General features: G+C 44.8%; 2 pseudogenes; one reads left to right on the forward strand and one right to left on the reverse strand.

Annotated features, from left to right (window-relative positions):
• Positions 1-1,971: 1,971 nt before the first annotated feature.
• Positions 1,972-21,546, reverse strand: LOC102282860 (nmrA-like family domain-containing protein 1; annotated as a pseudogene).
• LOC106701621 (histone H3.3A-like) lies at positions 9,608-12,400 on the forward strand (annotated as a pseudogene).
• Positions 21,547-22,974: the final 1,428 nt, after the last annotated feature.

A 22,974-nucleotide genomic window follows, 5' to 3' on the forward strand; every position in this document is an offset into this window, starting at 1 on the left:
TCAGAGCTTGCATGTTGCAACTAAAGATCCCACAGGCTGCAAAAAAGATCCAAGGTCCTATGTGCTGCAGCTAATACTTGGTACAGCCAAATAAATAAATAAATATTTTAAACCCAGAATGGGTTTCTTGGGCTTTCCAGGAACAAGCGTGTGGCTGGCCCAGAGTTACCCTAGCCTTGTACCAAAGGCTAAAAGAACCAGCCTGCCACCCCAGTGAACACACAGGGAGCCCAGGGGACCCGCTGGCCTACAGACACTTCCACCTAGGGGATGCTGAGGTTTATTTAGGAAGCAGTGGCCATTCTTCCTGCCTGGCCCACTAGATGAGTAATAAGCCACCTATTTTTAGTTTAGGGCTTTGTTTTTCTTTTCCTGTTTTAGAAATTTATCCATACCCGTTTCTCAGGGTTGATAACTTAGGCCAAATCGAGTTGTTCACTTGGGGAATAAGGAGAGTGCCCTTCAGAAAGGAGCATGGTCCTCAAGTTGACTGATTTCCCCTTAAGAATCAAAATTTGTCTGCAATAACCTCCATCATTTTCAACAAACACCACTGGATGCCTTAAGAGACAGAAAGGCTGGCGTCTGGCATTGCTGAGCGTCCTCTTCTGAGCCAGGTCCCAGGCCACTGTGCCCTTTCACACAGGCACCATCACCCTGTCCTTGCTCGGCCCCATCCGCTACCTGCCCCAGAGTAGTAGGGGTCAAGCCCTCTCCCGGACGTGGACAGCCTCTTGCACTTTAAGTTTCAATTGCTGGTTCTCACCACTCTCCAACCCATGCACCTATTTATTTCCCTTTCCTTGTAATGGTATGATCAGTTAACTTTATGCACACATTTAGTCAATCAACATTTATTGATCGCCTACCATGCGCCAGGTGCTGGGGTAAAAAGGGGTCCACGTCTCTCACAGCCAAGAGGAAGGCTAGTAAGCAAGACAATTACAATATGGGATAGAAAAATGCTAAGCTAAAAAAAAAAGAGAAAAATGCTAAGCTAGCAACAGAAAAGGACGCCCTGGGGGCACTTCCATCACCTTCTTTTTCCACTTTACTACCTTTTGCCAGACATGGTCTCAAGCTCCTGGACTTTACCCACTGCACAGGCTCTGGGCTTCACTTGTCGCTAAGTAGTGACATAGCCCCCCTCTTGCCCTGGCATGACACAAACCCAACCACAAACTGAAAAGGGGCCATGGCAGCCTTTGGAGAATGGACCACTCCAATAAGAAAACAGGAGGGGAGCAAGGCCTACAAATGTACCATTGGTGCTGGTGCTGAAAAGAAAGCTGTGGGATGGATAAATGAGGGGTGGGTGAGTGAAAAGACGAGTAACTGAGTGATGATTCAACAGCTGATTTAATGACTGAATCAGAGATGAGCTTCCAACCTTGAAGCAAAACTGAATTTCCATTTCCAACACTTGTTCACGGAACACCGAGTTCCCCAGAAAACCCTCTACAAAGATTTTTAAGAAAATTAAAATCACTTAAAACCTCACAGAGAAGTGACAACGCGCTTGAAAAAACTGGAGTTGTCTAGGAGAGTTCCAGAAACAGGCCTCAAGGTCACTTATGAAGGAGAAAGCTGAGGGTCCCCCCATCCCCACTGATTTGTGAGAGGGAAGGAGCTCCAAGTTGCTCAGGCCGGAGACTTCAAGGCAACATGGCTGTTGGTTGGGAAGAGAGAACTACAAAGGGTGGCAGGCTGGGAGCTTCTCACTTAGCCTGACAAGTGTGCTACCTTTATTAGCAGCTGGAACGTTTCTTGTGGGTCAATTACTGCGTCAATCAGCTCTGCAGCGTCCTACCGCCCGCCCCGGCCCCCGCCCCACACCCAACCCAGGGAAGCCTTCAGGGTACAACAACTGTATTCTAAGCTATCTGTTCTATAAACATAGATTTAGTGCTCTAGAGAAGACCAGGATCTGGGAGGAAGAACACTGCGTTCTCAGAGGCCTGTGTGAACAGTTTAAGAGCTCTTCAAGGCTGCCTGGTTCTCTGAGATGAACTGGCTGAAGCTTTTGACTTTGGGATTCAGTCGGTGGGTGAGCTGGATGTCACGGTCTGGCTTCATTTGATAGAACCGACACATGTTGGCCATTTCCTTTGCTCCAGGAAATTCCAGCTTCTCATAAGCCTCTGGGGTGATCTTTTAAGAACAAGTTAAAAAGATGGAAAGAAAAGAAACAACAGGAAATGTTATAGCCCTCATTTAAAGCAGTTGGAGAAGAACTTGTTCACTTTCATGATGATACAAATCCAAATTCTTTTGCCTAATCCCAAGACCCAAGAAACACTGAAATGTTTTTCATGGGCAATTTGGCAACATACTGACTTTCCTGAACCAATTTGGAGGCAAAACCTTATCTAAACTTATGAGAAGTTATTTATAGTCTTCATCCTGTTTAGTGGAAATTGCCCTGTCTTTCTCTGCAGAGATATTGATATGTTTGGTTATAGGGTCCTGCCCCAGCCCCTGATGGTGATACAGACATAACCCATCTAAAAGCTGAAAGATTCTGAAAGCTGAATTGTTTCTGGCCACAAGCACTTGGGATAAGGTACCATGGGTGTATAGCCCCTTTATCTGACTAGTTTTCATATACATTTCCTCCTGGGATTCCTCAGCATTCCTTGGAGATCTTCAACCCATCAAGCCCTCCATGAAGCATCAAGGCACTAGACTCTCCATCCTTCCCTCCTGATTGGAAACAAGCATCTGAACTTCAGCCATGCAGCCTCTGCCAGGGCCAGGCCCAACAAACACTGCCCATCACACACCCACTGAGTCACCCTCTGTCACCCTCTGCAAAACCCTTCTGACACTAAGTGGATCTATAGTGACGCCATCTGCATCAACTAAGACCATTTCTTTCCTTCTTTCTTTCTTCTTCTTCTTTTTTTTTTGACCATGATACATGGTATGTAGAATCTTAGTTCCCTGACCAGGGATCAAAATCTTGCCCCCTTCAGGAGAAGCTCAGAGCCCTAACCACCGGATCACCATGGGATTCCCATTAAGAACATTTCTAACTATTGGATCCAATATAATCAGTCTGTAGCCTCCAGCAATAAACTCTAACCTCGCTCCGAAAACTCTAACCTCTATCTGGCCTTAGAATAATGTGACAGGTGCAAACTCATATAAAACAATGACTGTCATGCCATTTATAATAATGAAAAATCAAGAACAATCTGCATATCCAAAAAATAGAGGAATGGTAAAATAAACTATGGTAACTATGGTACATCTACACTAGAAATATTATGCAGTCAATATTTTTTAAAAAGTTGAATAGAAATATATGCTCATAATTTAATGTCAAGTGAAAAAGCCAGATACAAAACGGTACTTGGCATGTTGTTTTAATTTTATTACATATATATTGGGAAAAGACTAGAAGAAAATGTACAAATCTTAACAGTTACTATCTCTGATAGATTAAACAATGTGACTTTTATATTCTTTTTTAAAATAAATTTCTGTATTTTCTGCCATAAGCATTTATCATTTTTGAAATCAGAAAACATTTTTAAATTTTAGTGAATTTGAAAATAGAACACCATCAAAGAAGCATGGAAGATGACTTCTAAAATGTCTGTCTCCTTGAGTTACTCTCTCATCCTGTAACTTTGGTAACTAATATTCCTCAGGAAAATAAGGGATTCTTTTCTGCAGGTTTTTGAAGAAAAGAGATTTGCTCTGTTGTGTCTCACTTTTCTGAGAGAACACTGTCCCTTTTGGAGTTAGACAGGCAGTTTCAGCCAGATCAGAGTTTCTGATGGGAGTTTATTCTGGGGAGTTCAGGAGTGGGGTCGGGGGTGAGGGGGTAGTCACTGAAGTAATTAAGCAAACAGCGACCTTCTAAACAGACAGGGAAAGTCAGACTGCCAGGGCTGGAGCGCCACCTTGTGGCCACATGCATCCTTCCCCACAGTACCGCAGCCTGTAAGCCTTTTTCTACTCCAGACCAGCACCAGTGGCTTTAAGTCAAAGTAGTTTCTAAGAACTGGAGAAGGAAATGGCAACCCACTCCAGTGTTATTGCCTGGAGAATCCCAGGGACGGGGGAGCCTGGTGGGCTGCCATCTATGGGGTCACACAGAGTCGGACACGACTGAAGCGACTTAGCAGCAGCAGCCCCTTCTTCTTTATAGAGTTCAGACCCCACAGACAAAATGAATACAAGACCCAAATGCAAAGTACTAGGAGAGGGGTCAGTCACTAAATAGTAAATTTGCACCCAGGGATAGATGACTTTGCAGATGTTCTCATAAGTACATCTTTTGAATGAGTGATGACTTCTTGGGCTTGGGAGTAACATTTTCTCCATGAAATTTGAGTGGTTTTCAGTAAGATCCCCAAATGTGGTTTTATAGCTGGATTGATACCTACAATAGTTTTCTCCCCAAAATATCTGTTGGCCTCCTCACAGGGCCAGTACCTGAACAGGTGAAATGGGAGTCTAGACAGCCTCTCAAGATTCACTGGCCCAAGAGATGCGATGAAAATGAAAACCAACCCTCTGCCCCTAACTCTAGGAAACATTCTAGAGCAGATTCACCAAACTTACTCTTGAAGGGCTAGGTATAAATATTTAAGGCTTTTAGGCCATATGGTCTCTGTCACAACTGCTCAGATCTACCAATGTATCCTGAAACCAGCCAGAGGCAATACACAAACGAAAGTGTGGGTGTGTTCCAATCAATCCTAATTTGCAAAAGCAGACTCGAACTCTGTAAAAAGGAAGGGACTCTCTCTGCTCTGGAGAAATGTCAGTGCTGGGCAGAACCTGAGAAACTATCCAGACTACACTCTCCTTTCACAGATGGGAGAACAGCAGCCAGGAGAGGCAAAGGGCCGTGTTAGTTGATGCCTGCTAGCCTGAGGGAAGGTAGGGTCCTCCTTTCAGATGCGACAGTGTGCAGGCCAGGCACACACAGATGCACACTTCCTTCTCAGAAACACTGTTCTCTCTCCATCCTCGGACAACAGCTGCTTGGAGAAATGGCTGGAAGCACTCAGGATGAACCATTGCCCTCACTTCTCCATAAAAGGTCTGTCGTGGCCACACTCAAGCCCAGGCCATTCCAACCCAGTTCGTTATCGAGGGCTTACTAAATGCTAGACCCAATGCTAGCCTTTTCCACATGGGTCTCACCACATCCTCGCAACAAGCCTATGGCAGGTGTAATAATCTTCTTTAACATATCAACTAAGGGAGTCTGGAGAGGTTAAGTCTGCTTCCCAGGTGGCTCAGTGGTAAAGAATCCGCCTGCCAATGCAGGAGACTCAGGAGACATGGGTTCCATCCCTGGGACAGGAAAATCCCCTGGAGAAGGGAAAGGCAACCCACTCCAATATTCTTGCCTGGGGAATTCCATGGACAGAGGAACCTGGTGAGCTACAGGCCAGGGGGTCGCAAAGAGTCAGACATGACTGAACACGCACACACAACCATGGAGAAGTTAAGTAACTTCCCAAGAGTCCCCAGAGGGATAAGGGCAGAACCAGGACTTGCTCACTTCCCCAGACTGCCTCCAGTTCATTCCTGTTGATTCTAGAACTTGTCAGGCCAGCTCTATCGCTCCCTTCACCCATACGCAGTCTTGCCCAGACTCAAGGACCACCTTGAAGCTACTCCTTCCGTGAAGCCTTCTCCTACTCTCTCTGACCGCCCATAGAGCAGAGAGTGTGGGCAACACAATCAAGCACCACAGCGTTCTGCTCTTGTCTGATCACTGTGACGTCACATGTGTGAGATTTTCACCCCAACTCTGCTGTGACGTCCTCAAAGGTAGCACCAGGTATATAACAGGTCCTTGAGATATGCTTGTTATATGCCAAACACTAGCCTAAGCTCCCTGAATATACCCTAATTTTCACAAAACGCCCCAGGTAGATACTCTCATCCACTTTGTGAATGAGGAGGCCACAACTCAGAGAGGCTAAGTGCCTTGCCTAATGATGGCTAACTCTGGCACACTGGCCTGATCAGCAATGAGTCCCTGGGAGGGGAGGGATAGGATGGTGTATATGAGAACGTTGTACCTTGGTCTTCAGAGTCTAAGTTCTTTCCACCCAAAAGGAATTGTATTTTAATAAGCTGATTAATCTGAAGCCAAAGCAATAATGTCTTAAGGGTAGGATTCAGATGCACCAACAGATGAAGACAGATTCATGGAACAGGAATCCTCTCCAATTTCTTCCGATAGCCTCAGCTCAACCCTGCTCAAATCTGTGAAAAGTCTCCCAGAATTTATAAGTTAGTGGGATGTGACCTCCTGTGATCATGTTTATGTTTCTTAAAAACTCACCTTTGCATCTCAGACTTCTTTCCCCAAACCCTTGGACAGAACATCAGCATACTGCTGTATGGTCAACGCTTCTGCACTGAGACCCACGGCCTTGCCCACAAACTCCTCTGGAGAATTAAAGATGCTGCAGACGACAGCTCCAATATCAGCAACCGAGATACCATCCATTGGTACATCCCCCATTGGCAGTGCTAGTTTAAAAAATAAAAAGATAAAAATAGCTAATTATGTCACATCCTTGGTAGGTCCCATCAATCTGATTTAATCAACCAGTTAAACAAAAGGTATGGGAACACCATGTAACACTGAGTGGCTACCATCTATGCAATTATAAGGTTTGTTTGAGAAAATATCATAATACCTGGGTATTGATTAAAAAAAAAAAAAGAACTACCATTTACTAGGTATCTTCTTGGAGAAGGCAATGGCACCCCCACTCCAGTACTTTGCCTGGAAAATCCCATGGATGGAGGAGCCTGGTAGGCTGCAGTCCACGGGGTCGCTAAGAGTCGGACACGACTGAGCAACTTCACTTTCATTTTTCACTTTCATGCATTGGAGAAGAAAATGGCAACCCACTCCAGTGTTCATGCCTGGAGAATCCCAGGGATGGGGGAGCCTGGTGGCTGCGGTCTATGGGGTCACACAGAGTCAGACATGACTGAAGTGACTTAGCAGCAGCAGCAGCAGGCTCCTTCTTAGTAAAGAAGGAATGGGTGAATTTAACTCAGATGACCAGTATATCTACTACTGCGGGCAGGAATCCCTTAGAAGAAATGGAGTAGCCATCATGGTCAACAAAAGAGTCCGGAACGCAGTACTTGGATGCAATCTCAAAAACGACAGAATGATCTCTGTTCGTTTCCAAGGCAAACCATTCAATATCACAGTAATCCAAGTCTATGCCCCAACCAGTAACGCTGAAGAAGCTGAAGTTGAATGGTTCTTTGAAGACCTCCAAGACCTTTTAGAACTAACACCCGAAAAAGATGTGCTTTTCATTATAGAGGACTGGAATGCAAAAGTAGGAAGTCAAGAAACACCTGGAGTAACAGGCAAATTTGGCCTTGGAATACGGAATGAAGCAGGGCAAAGGCTGATAGAATTTTGCCAAGAGAACGCACTGGTCATAGCAAACACCCTCATCCAACAACACAAGAGAAGACTCTATACATGGCCATCACCATCAGATGGTCAACACCTAATCAGATTGATTATATTCTTTGCAGCCAAAGATGGAGAAGCTCTATACAGTCAGCAAAAACAAGACCAGGAGCTGACTGTGGCTCAGATCATGAATCCCTTATTGCCAAATTCAGACTTAAATTGAAGAAAGTAGGGAAAACTACTAAACCATTCAGGTATGACCTAAATCAAATCCCTTATGATTATACAGTGGAAGTGAGAAATAGATTTAAGGGACTAGATCTGATAGATAGAGTGCCTGATGAACTATGGACGGAGGTTCATGACATTATACAGGAGACAGGGATCAAGACCATCCCCATGGAAAAGAAATGCAAAAAAGCAAAATGGCTGTCTGGAGAGGCCTTACAAATAGCTGTGAAAAGAAGAGAAGCGAAAAGCAAAGGAGAAAAGGAAAGATATAAGCATCTGAATGCAGAGTTCCAAAGAATAGCAAGAAGAGATAAGAAAGCCTTCCTCAGCCATCAATGCAAAGAAATAGAGGAAAACAACAGAATGGGAAAGACTAGAGATCTCTTCAAGAAAATTAGAGATACCAAGGGAACATTTCACGCAAAGATGGGCTCGATAAAGGACAGAAATGGTATGGACCTAACAGAAGCAGAAGATATTAAGAAGAGGTGGCAAGAATACACAGAAGAACTGTACAAAAAAGATCTTCACGACCCAGATAATCACGATGGTGTGATCACTCACCTAGAGCCAGATATCCTGGAATGTGAAGTCAAGTGGGCCTTAGAAAGCATCACTACGAACAAAGCTAGTGGAGGTGATGGAATTCCAGTTGAGCTATTTCAAATCCTGAAAGATGATGCTGTGAAAGTGCTGCACTCAATATGCCAGCAAATTTGGAAAACTCAGCAGTGGCCACAGGACTGGAAAAAGTCAGTTTTCGTTCCAATCCCAAAGAAAGGCAATGCCAAAGAATGCTCAAACTACCACACAATTGCACTCATCTCACACGCTAGTAAAGTAATGCTTAAAATTCTCCAAGCCAGGCTTCAGCAACACGTGAAGCGTAAACTTCCAGATGTTCAAACTGGTTTTAGAAAAGGCAGAGGAACAGAGATCAAATTGCCAACATCTGCTGGATCATGGAAAAAGCAAGAGAGTTCCAGAAAAAGATCTACTTCTGCTTTACTGACTATGCCAAAGCCTTTGACTATGTGGATCACAATAAACTGTGGAAAATTCTGAAAGAGATGGGAATACCAGACCACCTGACCTGCCTCTTGAGAAACCTATATGCAGGTCAGGAAGCAACAGTTAGAACTGGACATGGAACAACAGACTGGTTCCAAATAGGAAAAGGAGTACGTCAAGGCTGTACATTGTCACCCTGCTTATTTAATTTATATGCAGAGTACATCATGAGAAATGCTGGGCTGGAAGAAGCACAAGCTGGAATCAAGATTGCTGGGAGAAATATCAGTAACTTCAGATATTCAGATGATACCACCCTTATGGCAGAAAGTGAAGAGGAACTAAAAAGCCTCTTGATGAGAGTGAAAGAGCAGAGTGAAAAAGTTGGCTTAAAGCTCAACATTCAGAAAACGAAGATCATGGCATCTGGTCCCATCACTTCATGGGAAATAGATGGGGAAACAGTGTCAGACTTTATTTTGGGGGGCTCCAAAATCACTGCAGATGGTGATTGCAGCCATGAAATTAGAAGACGCTTATTCCTTGGAAGGAAAGTTATGACCAACCTAGATAGCGTATTGAAAAGCAGAGACATTACTTTGCCAACAAAGGTCCATCTAGTCAAGGCTATGGTTTTTCCAGTAGTCATGTATGGATGCGAAAGTTGGACTGTGAAGAAAGCTGAGTGCCGAAGATTTGATGCTTTTGAACTGTGGTGTTGGAGAAGACTCTTGAGAGTCCCTTGGACTGCAAGAGGATCCAACCAGTCCATTCTAAAGGAGATCAGCCCTGGGTGTTCTTTGGAAGGACTGATGCTAAAGCTGAAACTCCAGTACTTTGGCCACCTCATGCAAAGAGTTGACTCATTGGAAAAGACTCTGATGCTGGAAGGGATTGGGGGCAGGAGGAAAAGGGGATGACAGAGGATGAGATAACTCGATGGATGTTATTTTGAGTGAACTCCGGGAGATGGTGATGGACAGGAAGGCCTGGCGTATTGCAATTCATGGGGTCACAAAGAGTCAGACACGACTGAGCAACTGAACTGAACTGAAGCATCTTCTGTGTGTAAAAACCCCAATATCTCTGTTCAGCTCCAGATGCATTTGTCCCATGTCCTACTCAATATCCTTACTTAAATGTTTAATGACATTTTACATTTTAATGTTTAAAAGACATTAGAAACTCACTGTGCCCCAAAATGAATTCCTGGACAACCTGCTTCTGCTACAGACTTCCTTCTCAGTTAATGGCAACTCTATGATTCCAGTTTCTGAAGTTAAAAATCTTAGATTCAACCTTGACATTTGTCTCCCACCCCAGATCCTTTTTTTTTTTTTTTTTTTGTAGTCGTATTCATAGTGTCTAGAATTTGAAGACTTCTCACCATCCTCACTGGCATTACCCTAGTCTAAGCCACCATCTGAGAAGAGCTAACTCGTAAAAGACGCTGATGTCAGGGAAGATTGAGGGCAGGAGAAGAAGAGGGCGGCAGAGGATGAGATGGTTAGATGGCATCACCAATTCAGTGCACACGAATCTGAGCAAACTCTGGGAGATAGCAAAAGACAGGGAAGCTTGGTGTGCTGTAGTCTATGGGGTCGCAAAGAGTCAGACACAACTCAGCGACTGAACAACAAAGCCACCACCGTCTCTGACTTGGATTATTGCAAAGTTGGGCCCCTTATCTCCAATTCCACTCTTGCCCTTCCACAGTCTCTTTTCAACACAAAAGTCAGAGTGATTCTGTAAAAACTAAAGTTAGCTCATGTCATATCTGCCCAGACCCCTCCAATGGTTCTCTGTGTCTCTCAGGAGAAAAACCATGGCTTACAGGACCAGACCCTCTACTACCTCTGGCCTCACCTCCTACTCCCCTCTCCCCAAGCCCCCAACCTGCTCCGATCCAACACACTGGCTGTTCTGTCTGCCTGAAAATGTCTTCCCCTGAATATTCACAAAGCCAGTTAGTTACCTCTATCAGAAGTTGCTCAGATGTCACCTTCTCAAAGAAGCCCACCAATCCCCTAATTTAAATTTCACACACCACGCTTACTGCTAACACTCCACATACACTTTACTCAGCCTTATTTTTTTAGAGCACTTATCGCTTTCTAACATATAATACATTTTACTTCTCTATTATGCTTCTCTGCTGTCTACCTCCTCGACCAGAATATGAGCTTAATGAGGGCTGATAAGTTGCTTCAGTCGTGTCCGACTCTGTGCGACCCCATAGACGGCAGCCCACCAGGCTCCGCTGTCCCTGGGATTCTCCAGACAAGAACACTGGAGTGGGTTGCCATTTCCTTCTCCAATATATGAAAGTGAAAAGTGAAAGTGAAGTCGCTCGGTCGTGTCTGACTCTTCACAACCCAATGGACTGCAGCCTACCAGACTCCTCGGTCCATGGGATTTGCCAGGCAAGAGTCCTGGAGTGGGCTGCCATTGCCTTCTCCGTTAATGAGGGCAGAGCTTTGTCTGCTTTGAGTGGTTTATTACTGAATCCCCAGTAAAGTGAAGTAAGTGACTGGCAAGTTGGAGGCCTTCAAATATTTATTGAATGAATCAGTTAGCAAACATATTGGCTGGTTTAATCCTCAAAACAACCTTGAAACATAGCAATATCAGGGAGTTGCCTGAGGTTACTCAGCCAGCAAGCAGCAGAACTCAAGCCCTCATCCATCACTCCGAATTCTGTGCCCTTCCTACGGGTGGGCACAGCCTCTCACAGATTCCCAGAAGCCCACACTCCTGAGGCTGGAACCCAAGGTGGACGTGATCTAGCCCCAGCACTGCTGGTTTTTAAACGGAAGAATCTAAGTCTATTGACTCACCCAGTGCCTTACAGTTAGAAAACAACAGGCCAGGACAAGAGTCAAGGTCTCTGAAGTCCAGTCCAGTGTAAAAGTGACTTAAGGTTTAGCAGCCAGGAACTAAATGTCACAGTTTGTCTTTTTTCAGCAAAATTAATCTCCTACCTGATATCTGGGTAGGCAAAATGTCTGCTCATTCCTCTGCATAAATTATAACATATATAAATTTATAAATATAAATTATAATTATAAAATATATAAATTTATAAATAAATTATATTATAAATAAATTACATCTTATAATTGTAAAAAGGCAGTCTCTGTTTTTGAGGCATTCAGAATCAAGTCTATTCTGACTCTGAGGTTTGCTTTTATTTGAAGATTGAAGTTCTTGGGCTGAGTTTAAAAGATGCTAAGGGACAGTGGTTCTGGGATTCTGTTCGCAGCCGGCCAGCGTCGCCTCTAGCTCGCTTAGCTCCAGCCAAAGAAGAAAGGGTTAAGTAAGGAGGTCTCTATACCATGGCTCGTATGTAGGCAGATCAACCAGCGGTAAAGCACAGAGGAAGCAACTCACTACAAAAGCTGCTCGCAAGAATGCGCCCTCTACTGGAGGAGTGAAGAAACCTCATCTTTACAGGCTTGGTACTGTGGCACTCCGTGAAATTAGACGTTATCGGAAGTCCACTGAACTTCTGATTCGCAAACTCCCCTTCCAGCATCTGGTGTGGGAAATTGCTCAGGACTTCAAAACAGATCTGCGCTTCCAGAGAGCAGTTACTGGTGCTTTGCAGAAGGCAAATGAGGCCTATCTTGTTGGCCTTTTTGAAGACACCAACCTGTGTGCTATGCCAAACCTGTAACAATTATGCCATAAGACATCCAGCTAGCATGCCGCATATGTGGAGAACGTGCTTAAGAATCCACTAAGATGGTAAACATTTCAGTCTTTAAAAAAAAATTATCTTCTTCCTGCTACTGGTAGTTCTGAACGTTAGATTTTTTTTTTCCATGGGGTCAAAAGGTACCTAAGTATATGATTGCAAATGGAAAAATAGGGGACAGAAATGAGGTATTGGCAGTTTTTCCATTTTCATTTGTGTGCGAATTTTTAATATAAATGTGGGACATAAAACATTAACGAATGTCAGAATGTTTCAGTGAACAAGTCTCATCAGTTCAACTTTATAACAATTATAAATAAACCTGTTAAATTTTTCTGGACAATGCTGGCATTTGGATTTTTTTAAAACAAGTAAATTTCTTATTGACTGCAAAAAAAGAAAGAATATGGTTCTGGAATTCTCTGGTGGTCCAGTGGTTAAGACTCTGCACTTCTACCTCAGGGGGCACGATTTCAATCCCTGGTTGGGGAACTAAGATCCCACTTGCCTGATTGTGAGACAAAAAAAAAAACAATTTTTTTTTTTTTCCCATTAAAAGAGTATGGTTCTGGAGTCAGATTACCAGAGTTCAAGTTCTGGTTCTACCTTACTATTGATCTTGGCAAAGTTAATCTATCTGTGCCTCAGTTTCCCCATCTGTGAAACAGACACCAAACACCCAGTAAGTCTTCAGTAAATGCTAGATATTCCCTATGGTGTGTGTGTAGGAGAAGGCAATGGCACCTCACTCCAGTACTCTCGCCTGGAAAATCCCATGGAAGGAGGAGCCTGTTAGGCTGCAATCCATGGGGTCGCTAAGAGTCGGACACGACTGAGCGACTTCACTTTCACTTTTCACTTTCATGCATTGGAGAAGGAAATGGCAACCCACTCCAGTGTTCTTGCCTGGAGAATCCCAGGGACAGTGGAGCCTGGTGGGCTGCCGTCTATGGGGTCGCACAGAGTCGGACACGACTGAAGTGACTTAGCATAGTATAGCATGGTGTGTGTGGTGGGGGCGGGGTGGTGGCAGGGAGCTATTCCCTATGGAGGGGGCGGCGCTTGACGGAAGGGAGAGGATGAGGCTCAGGGATACCTGAGGCTGGGTTTTACAAACATGAAAGAAAGTGAAAGTGAAAGGGAAGTCGCTGTCGTGTCCTATTCTTTGCAACCGCATGGACTGTAGCCCACCAGGCTCCTCCATCCATGGGATTCTCCAGGCAAGAGCACTGGAGTGGGTTGCCATTTCCTTTTACAAATGTAGGCAACTCAAATGGGACTGGATACCAGCAGAAGTTTAAAGCATCACCTCTTCACCTAGGGCCAATCTAATTCATAGATTATAATATCCTAGCTTAGAACCTGGGAAATGTCACGTGTGCAGGCTTCTGAAATCTGGTAGAGGCATAGGAAGAAGGGAAGTGGGGTGAAGCGATGTATCACATTTACATACTTATCTGGTCACCTGCTGAACTATTACCCAAGTCATCTGTGACATGTGGCAGGCACTCCAGGCTCAGATCTACTTTGACACGAGTTACGTCCCTGGTAAGTCTTAATTATGTGGCAGGGAAGAAAGACTGACTTGCAGTCACTGATTCTCTCACACTCCCTCCATTCTACAGAGCCACCCTGGACTATGGGCAAAGAAAATGTCCCCAAAGGGCAGGGGAGTGCTGGCCAGTGGACTGGCAGCATTGGAATTACCAGGAGTCCTGGTTAGAACTATAGTCTTGCAGGCCCCAGACCAGACTTATGGAACCAGACTCTGCAGGCAGGGCTGGAAACCCGTTCCCAGGGAGTCAGTGTCCCTCTCAGGATTCTCCCATCCAAGTACTAACCAGCCCAACCCTGCTTAGCTTGAGATCAGACAAGCTCGGGTGCATTCAGGGTGGCCATGGACCCTCTCAGGATTCTGACCCTGAGATCCAGGTCAAGAGAAGAATGTGTTCCCTGTGGCCACAGAAGGGCAGAGAGATGAGCTAGAAGGGAAAGTCATCTTGTCCAACTTTCCTATTAGACATGAGGAAACTGAGGCCTGAGGCCACATGGCTCACTGCTTATATGAGGAGCGTCAGCTGGATGAGACAGGAAGTGTAATCCTTGGTGTTTCCAGCCCAAGATCCAGCTTCCCGGGAAATCTAGGACAATGCTGGGCCCCTGTCAGCACTTCACCCAGAGCCAACCACACAGCAGGCACTCGGATGGCATGCGGAGAGAGGAAGGAGGGGAATAGGAGGCTGAGCAGCAGGAAAGCTGGTGTCAGGGTAGTTTCATTCCAACCCTCCACGTACCCAGGGTGTAGTAATCTCCATCAGAGGCCTTCACCAGTTTCAATGGGCCAAGAAAGTTTTCAAAGTAAGCTGCCACTCAGACGCTGGTCATGGGAACGCCAATGGACCAGAAATACTCCTCCACCTCTCCCTTCCCGTCAAAGTGCAGCACCTCCAGCTTGCCGTTTGTCAGGCGCTTGACGTTCTCCAGGCCGCTGTACACCACGTGCTTCAGACCCTGGCTCTTGGCAACATCAGCCACCACCTTGCCCTGAGGGACAAAGGTAGACGCCTTATAGAGAAGGTTGAATTTGCATGCAGACTGGGGGGCTGGTTCTGGGTCCTCTACCCACCCCCCTTTCTCTTACTGTGCTCCTTGGAGGGGATTTTCCCAGCCTCAGATCATAGGAGAGGCCACCAGGATCCAGGAGCAAAGGCTCCAATGTGTCAAAATGCTGAACCCATCTTCTGGTGCAAACCGTAAGGAATCCGGCCCCTGCCTCTGGGCTCAGTAGCTCTGTGACCCACTACCACATTATATATATATAAGAAGCTCAGGGATACCTGAGAAAGCAGTGTGTGATGTTTTCTGATGATAGAGTATATCTGTTCACCATTTGGATACTGAGGGCAAAATGGAGGGAGATATATATGTATATAATTGGTTTTTATAAACACAGACACACATACAAGCATGCATGGATGTACATATATTTTCTTTTTTGTAGTTTTAGTTCCATTTTTTTCAAAGCTCCTTCATCCTTCCTCTCCCTCTCTCTTTTTTCCTTCTTTTCCTCACAAAACCCCATACCAGACAGAGAAGACATAACTAATCTGGCTTAGGTTGAGAAAGTGAGACAGAGAAATGACTTGTACCCCTACATTCCACAGTGAGTGAATATCAGAATTAGAACTCAGAGTTCCTAAAATAAGCCCTTCCTAAATTTATCACTTAAAGATAAGCTGTAAGTGACGTAATTAACAGACATTCCTAAAAAGGTTCAATCCTGCTCTTAATTTTTTTGAATTTTACCATTTCTGAAAAAGTCTGACCCCATCCATTACATTTTAAAAATCTAATCTTCATATTTTCTATTTAAACTTATGTATAATTCGCAAATAGTACTGGCATAGGGGAAGGGATCTAATAATACTACTATAAGTAGATCTTTTAATGACAGAAAAGTTCGCTGTACCCCCATGGTGATAACTACTTTCCAGAAATTTTATGGGCTCATTCCCGATATTCTACGTGCTCATTTTCATCTCTTTTAGCTGCTTTTTATTTCTAAATAACATGTTTATACTGCTAATTCTCGATTTTTCTCAGTTTAAGGAATCATCTACTAAATTTCTACTATAACAGATGAGCCTCATCATCAGCGCTCTCTCTCCCTCTCTCTGTCTCTCTCACATGGGCTTCCCTGGTGGCTCAGTGGTAAAGTATCCACCGGCAATGCAGGAGATGCAGCAGGAGAAGCGAGTTTGATCTTTGGGTCAGGGAAGACCCCATGGAGAAGGAAACAGCAACCCACTCCAGTATCCTTGCCTGGGAAATCCTCTGGATAAAAGAGCCTGGTGGGCTACAGTCCATTGCGTCGCAAAGAGTTGGACATATCTTAACAACAGCACAACAGTATTCTCACACATACAGCCCACCACCACCATAACCATCACATACATACACAACTGCCTTTTTTTCATCCTCAGAATATCATATTTGGGGCTACATCATTCATCAGTGCTAACATGGGTGAAGCAGACCCAAGCGATATTTTATGGTCACATTCACCTTTTCTACAAATTTTCATTTTCCCTGGAGTTCATCCTTGTGGCTCATTTGCTTGTTTGCTTACTTCTTTTCTTATGTACCCATTGCTAATTCATTTCCAAATTCTATGCCAGAAGTCTAAACATAGTCCTTCCATTTTGTTCTTCCCATTTCACTCTCAGAGTAACCTTAATTCATGGGATGTCCTTGCTGCCAACCCTCACATGCCATTGACAACAAACGGTAAGAATCAGAGGCTCTAAAAGCTGGCTTCACTACACGACCACTCTCAGATCTCCAAGGTCACCTCTGGACAGATGTCACATGACACTGATTTTACAGTCACCTAATAATCCACCTGAAGTACATGGATTTCATAAATGCCAGAGGGAAGTGATGGCGTGAGGCCCACCCCCTTCCAGGGAGGGGAGCATGGCCAGGCAGGAAAAAAGAAAGGGCTTGAACGTGGGTCCCACCTGACACACTTCTTTCTCTTTGCTGAAATGGTCCCAGGTGTTGGTTACCAGGAAGGCCCCATAGGCTCCTTTCAAGGCAGCCTCCACCGATGCTTTGTCATTCAGGTCCCCTTTAACCACCTCGGCCCCAAGGTCCCGGAGCACCTGCACCTTTGGTTGGGTCACATCTTGGGTCAGCGCTCTCACCACATACTTTTTACCCTCCAACATGGCCCTGGCCACAGAGCCGCCCTGAGCTCCTGCAGAATTGGGGAAGAAAAAATACAGAAAGGATCAGGAAGAATGTTCACTAAAAGAAGCTGATTAAGGAATCCAATTACTCAGAGTAAAACTGCTGCTCTAACTACTTCAGGAGGCATTCCCATGGCTTGCAAGAGCGGTTTTCAAATTAGGTTTCTCACAGCGTTCTCAGAGGTAGCTTAGCAGAAGCCATGGAGGAGAGAAAGAATGGGGGAGCCCAGAGGCAACAGGGAGGCCAGGGGAGCAGGGGACCAGAGCCTCCACCCCAGAGTCCACTGAGCAATTCTACTTTTAACTGGTCAGGCTCCTCTGTCCATGGAATTTTGCAGGCAAGAATACTGGAATGGGTGCCATTCCCTTCTCCAGGGGATTTTCCCACCCTGGGGATCAAACCTGGGTCTCCCACATTGCAGGTAGATTCTTTACCATCTGAGCCACAAGAGAAGCCTTAACCGGTCATAGGTTTCATTTTTTAGGTTCTTCATAGAGTTTTACTTTCAAAAGAAGTTCCTATTCTATTATTTTTTTTCAAAAGTTGAAAATGCAGAAGTTTCTTTTTATGATGTTTAAGACTGTTCATGATATGATCATCACTCACCTGATTAACCCACTTTACAAATATTTACTGAATGTCCTATGGGGGGGTGCCACATACTCTGCACATTCACTGATATTTGGGATCCTCCATCAAACTGGTCCCATATCTGTCCTGAATTTTGTGTGTGTGGTTCAAAAAACATCTTCCGTTCTCTCTGCTGCCTAGCTCCCTGAGAGGCTGCCCTGTATGGACTCCATCAGTGGGCCCTTTTGCCTTCAGTCTGGGTCTGGCCAGAGGAGAGCATCAACAGGGGACCCAAGGGTTGGAGCAGAGGTGACCCCTTCACACTGCTGCTCTTCCCAGGGTTTGGTCATCTCTCTTATCCTTTGGTCCTTTTGTGTTGCTTACTTGGTCTTTCTGTTCTTTCCCATCTTTACTAAATTTTCTCAACTTCTCTGAGAGAGTGTGGCACTTCTTTTTGGGGGTACCCCAAGTGATAGATTATTGATAATCCTGTCAGCCTGCGGTTCAGTGGACTTTACCTTTGGACCCTTAGCCAGTTTTGTGCTCTTGTACTGAATATGAATGGATAGCCAAAGTTCATCAGATGTTCGAGGAAAGCCTCCAGCATGAAAGGTAAAACGAAAATAAACAAACCGATAAAAAAGAAAAGATAAAAAAAGGCAGGGAACAGAAGAAAATTTTTAAAGAATTAATATCCTCAGAGATTGGAGAAGATATTACATTGAGAACACTATTTCTGAAATGCTGCATCTATAAAAATTAAAAATCAATTTAAAAAAATCTGTTGACCTTATTAGTTTGCTAGAACTGCCATAACCAGATTCTACAGAATGGGGGTTTAACCAACCCATATTTTTCACACCCCTGGAGGCCAGAAGTCCATGAACAAGGTGTCCTCGGCTGGCTTGATTTCGCCTGAAGCCTCTCTCCTCGGATTGTGAAAAGAGAGGCTGCTCACTGTGTCTTCATGTGGGCTTTCCCGTGCGCACTTGAGCCCCTCGTGTCTCTGTGTCAAACTTCCTTCTTCTCAAGAGAACAGCGGTCAGATTGGACTGTGGCCCACTCTTATGGCCTCACTTTAACTGAACCACCTCTTTAAATGACCTCTTTAACAATACAATAACACATTGTATATGTGCAAATACTGTCACATTCAGAAGTACTAGGGATTAGGGTTTCAACATACAAACTTGGGGAGGGACACGGTGCAACTCAAAACACTGACTGTTGTAATTATTTCCTTATGACTGTACTGTAACTTAAAGTTCACCTTGGAGACAAATTGTTTACTCTTTATCCCCGTTTGCCAATCATGTTTTGAGATTAGTTCCTGGAACACTGCAAGCTTTCAATATCTGTTTACTGAATGAAAGAATCAGTGAATGAAGGAAGTACAAATAATGAAACCTCTGTGCTCTGCATTCTCAGCTTTCAGATGGACAGTCTTTGCCTGGACCCACATAAAATGGAGAAGCAAGCGATATGGACAAGTATGAAAAAATAAAAGGAGTTGAACCAAAACCAGGACTGGCTCTCCTAATCACACCCACTTTGATGTCTCATTAAGACTCCAACCAGGGGACAAATTCAGCCATATTGGCTGTGCTCCCTTGCAGGTGAGTCCATGAAGAGAGCAACATTTTAATGGCAGACACTGGAGATGATGCTCAAGAGTTTGACATGCAAACGCATCCACAAGTAACGGTTAACACTTTCCCTATCACATTTAATTAGGCATCTTGTATTTTTATCTGCCAAACTAGTAACCCTTTCCCAAATTCCCAAACACACACCCAGAAATCCAAGGTTATTGAACAAAGGATTAAAACTGGGCAGTAAAGCAATCAGCACACCTCCTCAGCCAACTGCAAGTCAACTTTCTTCAACTTTAACACCTCTAACCTGATTCCTTTAGGAGCCACTCCCAAGGCTCTTACCATCCTTCTACTCTGAATGCCTAGGCAGCAACTCAAGTTTAAAGAGACTGAAACAGGGCTCCTGACTTGTCTTGACCTGCTGCCTCCAGGTCCTCCCCATTTCAGTGAATCACAACTTTATTCTTTCAGTTGCTCAAGCCAGAACATTTAGGAGTCATTCTTCACCTCTGATATCTGACCCATCAGGGAACCAAGTCAATGCTCCGTAAAACATATTGGGATATGACCACTCCTTAGTCTAAGCCACTGTCAATCATGCCTGGTTTAGGGCAACAGCCTCATAAGTCTCCCTGCTTCAGCCCTTGCCCCCTACAGCTTCTTCACCAAACAGAAGCCAATATGAAACTTTAGCACCAAGTCTTATCATGTCACAACTCTGCTCAAAACCCTTCAGTGATTTCTCATCTCTTTCAGGAAAAACCAACAACTTCACTATTGCCCTAATACGATATACAATCATCCCCTCATCTGATTGCCTTTTTTTTCCTTTTAAAGTCAGTGTCATACCTGGCTCTTGGAGTTGTTTTGGGGGCAATGTGGGCAGCTTCTGTGCTGGGTCTTCCCTGCTGTATGGGCTTTCTCCAGTCCAGGCTAGTGGGAGCTACTTTCTAGTTGCAGTATGAGGGCTTCTCATTTTGGCGGCCTCTGTTGTTGCGGAAGACGGGCTCTAGAGGGTACCGGCTTCAGCAGCTGCGGCAAACCGGCTTAGTTGCTCTGCAGCATGTGGGATCTTCCTAAACCAGGGGTTGAACTGGTTGGTGTCTCCTGCATTGACAGGCAGATTCTTTACCACTGAGCCACCTGGGAAGCCCATGGCTGTTGGTTTCTTGATAATTTACTTCTCTTTTCTCCCCACTTTAGCACTTGCCTCCCTTCAGACAAAACCCCTGTCCTCATAGAGCTTCTATCCTAGTATGGAGAGAAGATGGTAAAGGAAGAAATCAAGCAGGAAGGGGAGTCAGACGGTGGCAGGGTGGAGTGAAGTTGCCATATTAAAAAAGGAAAGTCTGGAGAGCGGTTATGGAGAGGGCTTGGAAGACATGAGAGAGAAAACATCGTGGGTGACGAAGGAAGGAAGATTATTCTAGGCTGAGGGAGCAGCCAGTGCAAAGGCCTTAAGTTGGGAGTGTGAGGAACAGGCAGAGTGGCAGAGGGAGAATGGCAAAGGAGGAAGTGCGAGAAGGGTCTTGCAGGCCAATAGTCGGGCTTTCGTTTCACTTGAGTGATGTAGGGGGCGCTGTTACGGGGTTTTCAGCCGAGACCTGCCATGATCTGAAGTTTCAAATAGATCATCAAAAGGCAGGAATGAGAACTGACAGACGGAGAGTGAGCTGATTGGAAAGATTGGCAAAGATAGGTCTAGCTGTTGGAGAACAGATTGTGAGGGAGGCAGAGTGGAAGCAGAAATGCCAGTTTCAGGGCTCGGGCAGCTGTGCATGAGAGAAGTCCGGGCATGCGTTCTCCTAATCCCCACCCACTCCGTCCTTTCAGAGTCCTTCCAGTACTGGTCAGGACGCAGTTATCTTCTGCATGCCCATGGCCTTCTCACATTTGCTCCTTGTGTTTGTCAGGAAGCGAGTGGAGAAAAGTCTGTAGCGGATAACTTGTGCTGAAATGAGACTTACACCAACAAATCAGCCCATGATCAAGAACAAGACACTATGTCAGATGTCCTTGTGCCTCTGAGATCATTTCTGAACAAATCAAGTCAAATCACCCTGCCCCTTTACCACATCAGAAATGCAAGCAAATGATAGACTTTTCTCAATTTTCTCCAAAGGGCTCTTTGTTCAGTTTATGCTTGCAGGCTCTGAAATTAAAAACAGGAAAACAAGAAAGTAAGCCAAGTCAGCACACACTTTTAAAGTAAGAAGTTTTTTACCTGTTGCTCCAAACACTGCAATTATTTTCTTGCTGGTCATGTTACCAAACAAAGAATCAATGCAGTAGCAGTACTTTCCTCCGAACCGCGACAGCAGCTGAAATGCAGTTTCTGTCGCGTGTGAGAATTTTAAACCTTTCTGATTACCACACCCACCGCTGACTTTGTCCCTGCCTTGTAAAAACTTTTGTTATCACCACCTAACTAACTCACTCTGACACTGCAATTTTCTAAAGGAGGTTTCATTTATTCACTTATTCATGTGTTCAGCAAATGTGTAGTGAGTACTTTTGGTATACTAGGCACTGAAATAGAGGCTCTGGTAAGGGAGACAGACTAGTAAGTAAAAGAAAAGCAGAGAGAAATGCAGAGGGAATATAGGTCCTGGAGGGAAAACACAAAACCCAGAATGGGGGTGTTAAGGAAGCCTTCTGAGGAAAGATGTCGCTGGAGCTGGCCTGAAGACCCCATGAAGCGTTCAGTTAGTGAGAGTAGGAAGAGAGACCATCCCAGGCAGGAGGAGCCACACACAGTCAAGCTCACAGGCAGGGTAATCATGACGAAGGGCTCCAGATGGCTGCAAAAATGCTACTTGAGTGGTGGGAAGTAAGACTGGGAAGGATGGCAGAAGGCAGAGGACAGAGGGCCGGTTTGTGGATTTATCCTGGCAGCCACCACAGGTTTAGGTGATCCTCTGGCAGCAGAGAGGAGGATGGATTGAAAGAAGATGCTGCTGGAAGCAGGGTCTCCCCTAAGGAGACAAATAAGAAATGATACAGTTGAGAAGTGACAAAAGCTTGAATGGAGGCGCTGTTTGGGGTAAAAGTGTGCCCCTCCAAGATTCCTGGGTTGAAGTCCTACCTCCCAACACCTCAGGATGTGATCTTATTTGGAGAGAGAGTATATACAGAGGTCCAGTCAAGGTAAAGTGGGATCATTAGAATGTGCCTAATCCAATATGACTGATCTACTTATAAAAAGGGGAATTTTGGAGATTTCTCTGGTGGTCCAGTGGTTAAGAGTGTGCTTCCACTGCAAAGAGTGTGAGTTCCATCCCTGGTCAGGAAACTAAGATCCCACACGCTGTACAACATGGCCAATCAATCAATCAAGAGAAAGTGGGAAATTTGAACACAGAAGGAAGACAATGTGAAAATACAAGGAGAAGCCATGTGAACGTTCAGGTGGCCATCCACACGCCTAAGAGAGAGATCTGGAGTAGATCCTTCCCTCACAGCCTACAGAAGGAATCAGACCTACCAAAATCTGGATTTCCAGCCTCCAGAACCATGAGATAATAAAGTTCTGTAGTTTGATCAACCCACTTTGTGGTACTTTGGTGCAGCAACCCTAGCAAGCCAACAGAGGCAGTGACAATGGGGGTGAAGAGAAAGACATTCAGCAAGTAAAGTAAGAAGGCCTTTATGATTGATTGGATGGGGGAAGGGAAAGTGAGAAAGGACTAAAA

The sequence above is a fragment of the Bos mutus genome, chromosome 1 (genome assembly GCF_027580195.1).
Source record: "Bos mutus isolate GX-2022 chromosome 1, NWIPB_WYAK_1.1, whole genome shotgun sequence".
Lineage (NCBI taxonomy): Eukaryota > Metazoa > Chordata > Mammalia > Artiodactyla > Bovidae > Bos > Bos mutus.